Source organism: Camelus ferus, chromosome 36 (genome assembly GCF_009834535.1).
Source record: "Camelus ferus isolate YT-003-E chromosome 36, BCGSAC_Cfer_1.0, whole genome shotgun sequence".
NCBI lineage: Eukaryota > Metazoa > Chordata > Mammalia > Artiodactyla > Camelidae > Camelus > Camelus ferus.
In genome coordinates, this window is record NC_045731.1 from 22,024,142 (window position 1) to 22,037,504 (window position 13,363).

At 41.2% G+C, this 13,363-nt stretch overlaps 1 protein-coding gene and 2 long non-coding RNA genes across 3 annotated transcripts in view; 2 read left to right on the top strand and 1 right to left on the bottom strand.

The window, feature by feature from the left end:
- LOC116661728 (anoctamin-6-like) overlaps positions 1-13,363 on the bottom strand; it is a 408,020-nt gene that overhangs the window by 215,628 nt on the left and 179,029 nt on the right. The window lies entirely within an intron of this gene.
- The window catches only part of LOC116661745, a 224,774-nt gene that overhangs the window by 151 nt on the left and 211,260 nt on the right, over positions 1-13,363 (top strand). The window contains exons 2-3 of the long non-coding RNA XR_004317667.1: positions 11,358-11,551; positions 12,300-12,588. This is a non-coding gene — a long non-coding RNA (uncharacterized LOC116661745). The remainder of the gene's footprint in view (positions 1-11,357; positions 11,552-12,299; positions 12,589-13,363) is intronic.
- Positions 702-11,144, top strand: LOC106730799. The gene is made up of 4 exons (XR_004317679.1): positions 702-767; positions 7,935-7,976; positions 9,179-9,304; positions 10,789-11,144. It is a non-coding gene; the product is annotated as an uncharacterized LOC106730799 (long non-coding RNA).

Genomic DNA, 13,363 nt, shown 5'->3' on the forward strand with positions numbered 1-13,363 from the left:
CTGAGGCGGGTCCCAGCCGCCGCTGTGGTTCCTGGTAACACCGCTATTAGTAGTTCCTGAACCCCGCGTTTTTACTGCCACTTATACCCGGGTTTAGGAGAGCAGGCACAGCCCCGGGAGGCGGGAGGGCGCCGGACGGCTCCGGAGCATCTCCGACTGGCCCTCAGACCATGGCCTGCTCCTGGGAGGCGGGTGTGGTGTGGGCGCGGGGCCTCGGATGGAATGGGGGCTGCCCCATGAGAGCCCCTGGATTTGCTCCCATCTTCCCCGCGGCCTGACCTTGGGGGCGGCCTCTAAAGCCCCAGGTTCGTGGGACTCAGGTTACAGGTCAGGCTGCTCCTGGGAGGTGGGCGCGGTGCGATCAGTGTGCTGGGATGGCTGCAGCAGCAGCGGGAAATCGTTGCAAACCCCGCGCTCTCACAGGGCAGCCCCAATCCCGCCATCGCAGCAGCAGCCATTCCCTGACAGCACAGCACCCGCCTTCCAGGAGCAGGCTGACATGTAACCTGAGTTCCACGAACCTGGGGCAGCAGAGGCCAAGCTCAGGCTATGCGCTGGGGAGTTTGAAGCAAATCCACGGGCTCCCATGGGCAGACCCCATAACCCGCCACTGCCTACGACCACACCGCGCCTTACTCCCGGGAGCAGGCTGACCTGCGGACCGTGCCTGGAGCAGCAGAGGCCGAGCCCTGTACAGGCCGTGGGGGAGATGGGGGCAAATCGACCAGCTTGCCAGGTCACTGCCCATCTCCATTCCGCTGCCCCAGGTTCGTGGATCACTTGATTTCAAGTCAGTGGGTTCCTGAGAGGGAGGCTCGGTGCACTCAGGAGGCGGGGGCCTCGGGGACGGGTGCTGACCCAGGGGGAGCAGGTGGACTTGCTCCCATCTCCCCCACTGCCAGATCTGCGGACGGCATCTGCTGCCTCAAGTTGCAGGACACATGTCATGTCAGCCTGTACCTGGGAGGAGGGCTCAGTGTACTCGGGGCAGCCTCAGGGGCTGACAAGGATTTTAGAAGTGGGCTCTAGCCCAGCATAACTAACTCCTTCTCTTGCTTCCTCAGTTGGTGGCTGTATCGGCTTTTTCATTATAGTTTATTTCTGGATAATGAACATAGTGTTCTGTGCTATACAGAAGAATCTTTATTAAAAATCTATTTTTATATATAGTGGCTAACATTTGTAAATCTCAAACTCCCAAATTTAGCCCTTCCCATCCCCTTTCCCTGGTAACCTTAAAATTGTTTACTAAGTCTGCAAGTCTGTTTCCATTTTGTAGATGAGTTCACAGTGTCTTTTTCTCTCTTTTTTTAGATTGCACATATGAGTCGGTATCATTTGGTATTTTTCTGTTTCTGGCTGCTTTCACTTATAATAACGATCTCTAGCTCCATCCATGTTGCTGCAAATGGTTTTATTTTGTCCTTTTCATGATAGAGTAGTATTCCCGTGTATAAATATACCACTACTTCTTTATCCAGTCATCTGTTGCTACATTTAGCTTGCCTCCATGTCTCGGCTATTGTATACAGTGGTGCTATGAATACTGGGGTGCAGGTATCTTTTCACATTGGAGTTCCTTCCAGTTGTATACCCAGAAGTGGGATTACTGGGTCATAGGATAAGTCTACTTTTAGTTTTTTGATGGATTTCCATGTTTTCTATAATGACTACACCAAACTGGTTTCCCACCAGCAGTATAAGAGGGTTCCCTTCCCTCTACAGCCTCTCTAGCATTTATCATTCATAAACTTCTGAGCGATGGCCATTCTGACTGGTGTGAGCTGATACCTCATTGTAGTTTTGATTTGCATTTCTCTGTTTATTAGTGATATTGAGCAGTTTTTCATGTGTCTATTGGCCACTTGTGTCTTCATTGGAGAAATGCTGGTTTAGGTACTTCTGCCTATTTTTGGATTGAGTTGTTTGTTTTTTTGTTATTAAGTTGTATGAGCTGTTTATATATTCTGAATATTAAGCCTTTGTTAGTCTTATCATTTGCAAATATTTTCTCCCATTCGTAGGTTGTTGTTTTACTTATGGTTGCCTTTGCTGTGAAGAAAATTATGAGTTTAACTGCGTCCCATTAGTTTATATTTTTCTCTTATTTCCATTGCCTGGGTAGATTGCACTAGGAGAACATTGCTAAGATTTATGTCAGATAATGTTTTGCCTATGTTTTCTTTTAGGAGATTTATCATGACTTGTCCATCTGCATCTTAAGCCTGTACTCTAGATCTGTGCTTCAGTTTTGAATTCTGAGCTTCTTAGAGAACACCTACTCTTAGCTCATATGTCAGATTCAACATGTCTAAAGCTGATTTCATAATCTTTTTTCTTGCAGGGTCTCCACTTATTCAGTGGGATAATCATTCTTCCGGTCTTGAATACCCAAAGGCTTGGAATGGTCTTTGATTTATCTTTCTCTCATCACCCTCCATATTTTGTCAGCTTCTGAAACTGTATGTTTTTGATTTCAAGTGTCTATTCTGATTGCTGATACTCTGATGAAGAGATTTCTTCCCTGATACAGGAATTTTTCCTTCTGTTGAATTCTTGGATATTCTCTCCCCACCCTTTCAGTCAACCTACAATTTTGACCCTCCAACATCTAGAGTCAAGTCAAAGACTTACCACAACCAGATCTCAGCCAGGTAGTCAATCATTATGTGACTTAGCCTCCTAGGGTAACCGGTGCCTTAATAAAAACCAGGAGTCACGAGGCTTTTCCTATCCAGTCCTCAGTTAAAATAGCTTAGAATTGCCCTGAGAACTAGTTGGAGCCCCATACCCTTCATAGAGTCTTCCCTATTTACTCCAAATACTTCTAGCTCCTCTTTGTATGCCTGCACTGTTTATGATATGTAGCCTATAATCTAGGCTTTGAGTACTGATTTGGTACCATTCCCGGGTGGATTCCAGTGTGTCTCCTCACTTAGCTGGTAACTGGAGAAGACTCCCTTGTTCAGCCTCTTTTATACCCCTCACCCTGCTTAGCATCGGGCAATAGCAGGCATCCAGGCAATGCTTACATACTTTATTTGCACTGGTGGCGGTGTGGATTATAGCTAATAACTATTAATTCAGTGTTGCAATTAATAAAGAAAGCCAAGAAAATCCATAAAACTTTATCTCCATGTTCAGTTTAGTTCTTTACCTCAACAGTTTCCTTAATTCTGTGTTTACATTCACATAGTGTCAGTGCTTGTACCGTTCCCTGAGGCAAGCAGTTGGGACGTAATTATGCTTGAATTTCGCGTTACATTTCATACTGGATATATTTGTGGAATGACAAAACCTTCTTTTATAAGTAAACAGCCGGAAGCCCAGAGAGACTAAGAGCCTAACCCAGGGTCCCCTGGTTAGTGTTTGGCACAGGCCAGGACCGCGGTTCACATCTTCCAGCTGCTCCTCTTCCAGTGCCTTTTCATTCCAGTGCTGGGAAATGTAGCCCCATCAGCCAAACGGCCAAGTCACATTGCTGCCCCTTTACCTGCCAGTGATGGCAGTGCTACAAAAAGTGGCAAAGGAAAGGTCAGAAATAGGAGTGATAAAAGACATGGAAGTGTGGGAAATGGATCCTCAACCTCCTCCTCCCTATTTGAGCGCCTCACAAGTATCCCACTCTGACAGTGCTGTTCATTGTTTACAACATAGTCTTTAAAATCAGACTGATATTTTATAGGACATGCCTTTATCCTGGTCCCTTTCCTGCTAGTAGTCACTGTCATGGGCAGAAAGTGCCTGAATGTGCTCTGTTTGTCACGTAGGTGGGAGGGAAAGCGGGAGAGGGAGCGGGTTGAACTGAAGCCGAGCTTTTTACAGCTCTGTTGTTCTAGGACCAGAGCAGTTCCACCCTTGCTTTCATCACCTCTCCACCTCCGAGTCCCAGACACCCACTCCTGCCTGCTTCCCCACATGCCACGTCCTGGGGGAGGACAGGGTGGTTAGCAATGCCCTCTCCGCCCTCCACTCTGGGAGGTGAAGGAGTCTGCTTTAACTTTTGAGCTGTTTTGGTAATTGGGCTTTTCCAGCTTTTCTAGACATCTCCTATCCAGCTCTGAGAAATTGGAGATGTAACTTAACTATACATGGACTATACTAATATATTCAGTGGCATTAATGTGATGTTGTCTGTAAGGTGTTCTGTGACTGGATAGGAGGTTTTTTGTCTCACAGGATGCTTCACATCCAATTCTAAAGGCCAACAGGATGCAGGTGTAATTCAAATTATTACATGTCTGTAAGGCAGAAATGAACATTATTTGGTAATATGACCATATGTTCATAGATGACAGTTAGTCCGCCGGCTCTGTATCTAATAAAAGTTTAAATTCCAAACGCTTGAAGAAAATTTGTGGAACATGTCTTTTGGCCTGTAACTAGTTGCAAAAACTGAAATCACAACTCTACCACAAGCCACAGTGTTTTCCATTAGAGAAAGCCCTCTACTTTTACAACCTCTATGTAATGTGGTGGTTCTTTGGGTGAGCTGAGAGATACCAGAGTATTTTGTTGGGAAACTAGAGTGGCATGACAAGTATTCTGGGACTGGTTACAGTTGAATCTCTACTTCCTATATCCTGGACTGATTACAGAGGCAATGTTAGTGCGGTAACCAGCTTCTGAATGCAAGTGTAGCTAGGGAGACAACAGAGAAAATAGAAGGGATATAAAGTAATGGAGGGACTTCAGAACAGTACAAATGGTGACTTTGACACCACCAGCTGCTGACGTGAACTTGGCAGGAATTTGTGAGAAGTGGTGGGTGTTATTGCAAGCAGGAGAGTCCTTCAGCTTTTGGGGTGAACAGGAAAAGGGGAGAGCAGATATGGTGGCCACCCGGGGGCTACTTGTGTCCTGAATGTGAAAATGTCTAGTCCCCTGTTCAATTTTGCAGCCACAACTTCACATGACTCAGGGCATTATTTCCACCAGAAAACCATAAAAACATAAAGAACCTCTGTTTCCCAAAGTGTTTGTTCTCGATCTGAGATGATTGTCCTGTGGTGGGAGGTAAGTGGGCGATGGGGCCTATTACATCACCCCCTTTCACTAAAAGTCTACCTCGCTGCTTTTCACCCTACTCCTAGAGGTGCTGTCATTCTGTTACACCTAGACCTGTAAGACGGGCTTGCCTGAATCCTCACGTGAAGAGGGACGGTTGTGTGCAGTTTTAAAAAATTGCTTGGGTCATGGGGTCCTATGTTCCCCCCATTGGAAATCACTGTTCCAGAGCAAATAGTATGCTATAGAAACTATATTGTTTGTAAGATGTCTTCAGAAGTTTTGCAGTAGGTTTAAATATTTGCTTGGTGATGGCATCTTGATTGTTTGAAGGAGGCAACCCTCACTAGGGTCTATGTTTGCTTCCTGTCTGAGAGTTCCTTTACTGGCAGTAGAGTGTTTGTAGGCAGAGATAGACAGTTACCTGGTCTGAGAAGCCGACCTTGCCTGCAGCTGGGAATTGGCAGAAGAGTCAGTTATGGATGGAAGGCTTTAGGATTATCTGGTAGCAGAGTTCTGGGATCCAAACCCTGAGAAACCTCAGCTTTTGTAGAGTATGCTCTGTAACAATAGGCTTTTGGATAATTTTAACACTTGTTATGGGATGTAGATTTGGGGAAAGACATAAAAGTGAAACAACCTTAAAAAAGAATCTCCAAATATTTTAAAGAAGACAGTTCTTAGAATCAGAGCTTTTCTGGAAAAGACTAGATCTTCACTTCACAGGGGAAGCAGGGAGCATGTGTAACTGCACTTACGGTAACTTAAAAGGTAAACCTCACCCTCCCACTTAGCTCTGTCCTGGTGTACGTTCATCTTCCACATCTGTAGTTTTAGACATGATGTGTCATTTTCTGGTACTGCATTCTGCTTCTGAGTGAGAGACTGACACAAAGTCACATAGTGATTGAAAAATTGCGCAAAGGACTTATTGTTAAAAATGTAGCCCTGTGGCAGGGTGCTGCATTTGCAAGTGACTTTCAGTACAGAGAACACTTAAAAGAATACAGTGTTATTTCTTTTTTTATTCATTTAAGCCTTTGAATAGAAGGTCTTCTTTGCAGAGTTTCTGGAGTACATCAGAACAAGCAGGAACTAAAAATAGCTTTAAGAAAGCACCAGTATAGACGTTGCTTATAGTATGGTATCTGTCTTAAAGTTAATTCTTTAAAGCAGGAAGTTGTAACTCTTAATTTCTTAAGCAAATATAAACATTCTTGACTCTTAATGACATTCTTTGTGGGGTGAAGCTGCTTTTGCTTCCATTCTGAGCATTGAAAGGCCTTCTATGATACTTCTACCAGTCCTTAATATTTTATTTTCCTTCTGTTGTGAACTTGTTATTAAACTTGAAGCAGATATAAATATCATTAATCTTGCTACATATGTAGATATTCAGTGTTACATAGTCAGAAAGTTTGTGTACGTCACGCGTATCTACATAATTCCCCCCTTTCCAACTGTGTTCCTGATGAAAGGATGATGGGAAATGGCATTATGGGGATATGTCTTACAGTATACAGTGTTTCCCCTGTTCCCTCTACCAGATCTGGATGTTCTTTCATCTTTCGGCTTCTAGACTTACTAGCTCTTTTTCTTAAGCCAGGTGTAACTCATCCCCTTGCACACACACACATGTGTACACACACACACACACACACACACACACATTCTGCCATAGGGAGTAGCGTGCACCATCCCATTCTCCCACTCCAGCTCTGGACCCACCCACTGGAGGCATTGTCTTGAAAGAATTCTTTGTAAGTTCCTTTTTAAAACTCGAGTGGTCGGAAAATAGGACTGATATCCACACCTAGTAGGCAGGCCCTCAAGGATAACTTCTATGGTTAATGCCAGGTTATCTTATGTTTGAGTACCTGGGTTTCATGTCTTCCTCTGCCACCTGTGTGACCCATGATTCCCACATTTCTGTCTCCCGCTAGACTTTTTCTCTCCAACTCTGGGCTCTTACAATCTTCTGCTGATTTGACATCTTCACTTGGAACTCTGATATCTTAAAACCAACATGTGTAAAAACTGAGCTCTTGGTCCTCCTACCCCCCAAACTGGTTCTTTCTGCAGCCTCCCCCATTCAGTTAGTGGGAACTTAATCCTTCCGGCTGATTGGGTCAAAAATCTTGGAGTTATTCTGACTTTCACTGACATACCACATGAATTCTGTCAATAGATCTGGTTTAACACTGCCTTTAAAACATATCCAGAACCCAGCCGCTTCTCACCATGGCTCCTGCCTCCACTGCTGCTTCCCTGCCCTGAGCCACTGTCCTCTCCTCCTGCACAGCCCTTCTCAATGTCTTCCCTCCTTTCATCTCTGACCCATTTCGACTATTCTCACCCGGCACTCAAGTGAGCCTTGAAAACCTAAGTTAGATCGTGTCGTCCTTCTGCAGTGCCTCCCCATATCACTCCGGGTGAAAGCCACAGTCCTTACAACGTCCTCCAAGGCCGTACAGGATCTGCACTGACCCTTCTCCGCAGCTCCAGCCGTGCCCCCATTCTGGAACATGCGACGTGAGCGCTGACTTTGGTGATGGTTATTCCGTCCACCTGGGACTTCTCACCTCCTAGTCCTAGTCCTAACCTCAGTCCTCAGTGTGGCCTGCTCTGGTATTTAATACAACATCACCCTCATCCCATACCCTCAACCCTATTTAACTTGCCCTTTTTCTTTTTTCCATGGTTCCTCTTTCCTAACATGCCACCTCCTCTGCTGCTCTGTTGTGTGAATTGTCATCTCCACCCCCCACCCCAGCTAGACTCCAACCAAGCTCTGTGAGGACAGGACTTTTGTTTTGTTTATTGATCTATTCCAAGTGCCTAGACTAGTCCTGGGTACATAGTAGGCAGTCAAAAATTATTTGCTGAATAAATTAAAAGACTATTTTAAAACTGAATCATCCTTTCAGGAACGGGTGAGGAAAGGAAGCTGCATGAAGGAAAATGGTGCAGTAAATAATATTTGCCTCTTGTTCTTTGTGTGATATATATGTGTTTTAGTCTTAATTTGGTATCCCAGGTTCTTAATTTAATAGCTGTATTAAGGTGTAATTTACAGGCCATAAAATTCACACGTTATAATTGTACAAGTCAGCCATTTTAGCTATTTCTAGAGTTGTGCAACTGTGTCCTCAAAAAGTCCCCTTGTGTCTGTCCATATGCAGTTCGCCCTCCCCTCAGTGGCACCCTGATACTATTTGTTTTTGTTTTTTTGGCAATCACATCTCAAAAGACTAATTTACACAGCAGTACTAATATAGCTTTGCACTTTTAGAAATGACACACTTAAATATGAAATCAGCGGTCATTGCTGAATGTAGGCAGCAGTATCAGACATCGGTGAGAAGAATGGACTTGAGTGTCAGACTGGCTGCGGTCTTACCCAGCTCCACCATTTACCAAGTTACACAAATTATTTTCTGCCTCAAGCTCTTTATCTGTTATATGGGGGTAATAATAGCATCTTACAGAGTTGTTGTGAGGATTAAGCAAACAGGGAAACAAAATTTAGTATAGTGGCCAGCTTATGTTATTACCTAAGAAATAGCCTTGCAGGTAGAGAGCAAAATTCAAATCAGTTTCTAAAGTATGTGTAAAATATGATCCAGTTCCTGCCTGGTTTGTAAACATGTATGCCTACTGCAGAATGTAAAAGCAGACTAATTTCCAACAGAAAAGATCATTTCTCAGTATTTCTTTCAAAGGTAGATGCAAAATCATTTTTACTAAATTTTCTATGCCCATCTCTGACAGAGCTTTGACACCAGGGAGGTAATTATCTGCTTTTATGTTAAAATCATGCTGACCATCAGAAAGTGTTCTGAATTATATTTTAGCCTTTATGTTGGGAAATACTGTGAGACTTCTTCTAAATTAATGGGGGGAGGGGCATTCATTGTAGCTCTTGTAGCTTGATAAACCTGCACTAAATTATCTTTTTTTAAATTTAATTAAAGTAATTAATTAATTTTTTGCAGGGGGGTGGTAATTAGGTTTTTATTTATTTATTTTATTTCTAGAAGAAGTACTGGGGATTGAACCCAGGCCCTTGTGCATGCTAAGAATATGATCTTTCACTTGAGCTATACCCTCCCCCTTAAATTATCTTTAATAATGCCTTTTCCTCTGTTTTGTTATTTTCTTTTATGTACAGATGCACAAAGCAGGGTCATCAGAAGCCTCTCAATTCCAAAGATGATAATAGTGAAAAACATTGCGCAGTGACAGTGAACCCTTGGCATATGAAGAAAGATTGTAAAGTCCTGAATGAATTAAGAAGGTATTGTTACATTAACATACATGTAACCATGGCTCTCTTACCTTTATTTTTCACTTTATAATGAAGATACTCCCCACACGTCAAGGTTGCTTTGTTTGACATAGGGAATAACTAAGTCCTTTTCTGCAAGTTTTTTAAATAAGTAAGAGCAGGTAATTTATCAGAAGTGTGAATGGTGTAATCTGCTCTGTCTAGTATGGTAGCCACCAGCCACATGTGGCTATTGTGAATTGAGATGTTCTATAAGTGGAAAATACATAATAGATTTTCAAGATTTCGTACAACAAAAATAATGTAAAATATTTATTAATAAGTTTAAAAGTGTTAATGACACTTTTGAAATGATAATATATTGGCTATTTTGAGATAAATATAATTATTACTGGAATTAATTTCACTTGTTCCTTCTTATTTTCTAAATGGGACTACTTGAAAATTGTGACTGGCACTATGTTTCTATTGACAGTGTTGGCTTCTAACACTGCAAATACTATGAAAAGAAAACTTTGATTAAAAATTTTGTAATTGAGTAGTTGATTTACATCATATTAGTTTCAGGTGTAAAACACTGAGGCTCAATATTTTTATAGATTATATTCCATTTAAAATCACCATAAAATAATGGCTATATTCCCCTGTGCTGTATGATACAGCCCTGTAACCTATCCATTTTATACATAGTACTTTTTACCTCTCAATCCCCTACCCCCTTCCTGCCTCCCCTCTCCTCCTTCTCCACATTGGTAACCACAAGTCTGTTCTGTGTACCTGTGAGTCTAATTCTGTTTTATTATAGTCATTAGTTTGTTTTATTTTTTAGATATACATATGTTAATACATAGAATACTTGTTTTTCTTTCTCTGACTTATTTCACTTAGCATAATACCCTGTAGGTCCATCCATGTTATTGCAAATGGCATTATTTTATTTTTTACGGCTGAGCAGTATTCCATTTTGTGTGTGTGTTCATGTGTATATATGTGTGTGTATATATATATATATATATATATATATATATATATATATATATATATACATATATATATATAATATACCACACCTTCTTTATCCAGTCATCTGTCAATGAACATTTGGGTTGTTTCAGTGTCTTGGCTATTGTAAATAGTGCTGCTGTGAACATTGGGGTGCATGTGTTTTTTGAATTATATTTTTCTCCAGACATATACCCATGATTGGGATTGCTGGATCACATGGAAGTCTATTTTTAGTTTTTTAAGGAACCTCTATACTGTCTTCCATAGTGGCTGCACCAATTTACATTCCCACCAACCGAGTAGGAGGGTTCCTTTTTCTATTAAAAGTTCAAAAATTCTCTACATTTATATACTTTCCTTACAGTTTAGGACACAATTTGGCAAAAGCCAGATAGAATTTAATAGCAGTAAATACAGTACTTTTTTTTTAAATGGCCATGCATTATACATAGATATGTTATTGATGAGTTGGTTCCCTATTTTTGTAGATGCAGAAGTTTTTATGCTTCACAGACATTTCAGTCTAGCAGAGAGAAAAATTTCTTGCATTTTGCTGAACTTGTCCGGGTGGCTTTATCGAATATTGTCCAGGCCGGCAGAGGTGAATACACATCCAAACCTGAACCATTTGAATGTCTGCAAGATTTTACGAGTCTAGAATGTCAGATCTGGACTATAACTCTGGTGAATGACATCAGTGAGTGGACTCAAGAAAACTCCATTTGAGTGCAAAACTTTTCATAAGCCAAAAAAGGCTTTGAAATTGTGGCAAAGCCAGAGACTTTTGTGCGCCACATATGGCCACAAACCCATGGGGACAACCACAGACCTTCTGGAGTGCCAAGGGAATTCCATGTCAGGAGTCCAGCACTCACAGGAATCCAACAAGTCCCTGCCAGCCAGAGCACCTTCATTGCTACTGTGCTGTTTTGAGCAAATGTCTTTTCATAAGGTTCAAATTGGTTTGTTGTTATTTTTTTGCATAAAAAAATCAAACAATTTCTTGTTCCCTTGGTGAAAGTAAAAGCCTAACATTTTCTGATTTCTTTTGACAGAGAAAGCATGAGACTATGAATATAACCTCATCTGTGATGGTCTGCAGCTGGGAGCAACCTGATCAGTGTCAGTCCCTTTGCAGCCATTGGCTGGGAGTCCTGCATGTTACCTGGAATGATATTTGAAATATGTCACCCTAGCCGTGCCTTTGCTGTGGGCTGGGAGGCGAGTTAGTCAGAATCTGCATTATGGAATGTATGTTTCAGATCCAAAGCTAGGAGATCTTTTTTAATAGCCAGAGAATGTAGTCATAAATATATCTATTAATGTATTAATGCAAGAAAATTTTTAACGATTATTTTATTATAAAAATTTACCCCCAAAATTGAAAATGTAAGAAGAGTGGAATTAAAACTCATCTGTACATTAATTATACATAAAGAATCTTAAAATCCTTCTAAACATTTTTTTGTTCAAATGTAGATATTTTTCCCTTCCAAAAAGGAAAATTATTATTTCACATTTTTTGCTTTTTCCTTTTATTATATATTCCATATCAATAAACATAATTCTTTTAAATCCCTTTTAATGGCTGTTTAACACTATATTGAACAGATATGTAAATAGTCCTAGGTTTCAGAAATTTAAAAATTGTCATTACAATACCACTGCAAAGAATATTTTGGTGTTTCTATTTTTAGTTACTAATTTGGACTAAAAATTAACAAGTTTGCTTTTCTTCATCTAAAACATTGATTATTTTATGAATGGACTGTAAGGATTTTAAATAACTTTTCAGTAATTTCAACAAAGAAATTATCTTTAAGGCAAAAATCTATGATGGTTTGCAAATCTATTTTTATTATATCTTCACTTTTACCAGTGTCATATGTGTGTGTGTTTGCACAAGTGCTTTAACTAACAGCAATGTAAGAAAAATCTGTGTACTAAAAATGTGAAAATACTTAGTTTCCTGGTTTGTGTTTTCATTCTCCCAATATAGGTTTTGGATGACAAGCTTGTATTTGCAAAAATACACACCCTGTGGGAGGTGCTCTGTATATAGGCTGAGATACTGCACATAAAATTGCCTCTGAAGCCCAGTGATCTGAAAACCCGGTCCTCAGCCTTTGATAATTTCAGCTGTTTTATGAAAGTCCTCCAAGTGGATGAAAGTATCATCAAGCCGGAGCAAGAGTTTTTCATTGCCCTATTTGAGAAGAGCTGCGTGAATGACTTTTATATTCAGGGATAGAGATACATTCTTCAATCCAGCCACCAGAAGCCACATTGTAAGTCTAAACCGAGTTTAGCTGCTGTCTTGGGGGTGATTTAGAACCTGCTGTTGAATTATCAGTGATTTGGTTTGGTTTTTAAAAGCTGCCCATAAAAAGGAAAAAAGAGAAAGAAAAGAAATATGCCTACAGATTCCTGTTAGGATAGTAAACAGTGGCTGGTTAGTTACCCTGTATAAGCCACACACTCTCTTAAAATCTTTTTAGGTTTACTTCATCCTTTCTCAGATCAAGTATCAAGTAAGGGACAGTGTTAAAAGAAATTCGGGATTAACAGGCTTGTGAGCTCCGGGATCTGCAAGGCAGCTTTCCCTCCCCATGATGTAAGTCAAATGGCAGAAACAAAATAAAGCACCTTATGTATCCTCCGGTGTTAACAGGAAAAGGCTAATTTTCTTGACCTTGTTTCTTCCTGGGTAAAATGAAAATAATATGTAGGAGGTGACAATCTCATTTAGGGCAGGAACCATGTTGTCTTGTTCACTGCTGAATCCCAGGCACAGGGAAGGCTGGGTTTAACGAGTCAGTGAATGAATGAACTGTAGTTCCCCCAGAGTTACCATGTGGGGCAGTGTGGATTAGCAGCTAAGAGCATAGATTCCGAGAGGGGAGGGTACAGCTCAAGTGATGGGGGCATGCATAGCCCGCATAAGATCCTGGGTTCAGCCCCAACACCTCCTCTAAAATAGACAAATAACCCTAATTACTTCCCCACACCCCACCAGAATTACCTTATTATCTTCCCGCCAACAACAACAACAAAAAAAGAGAA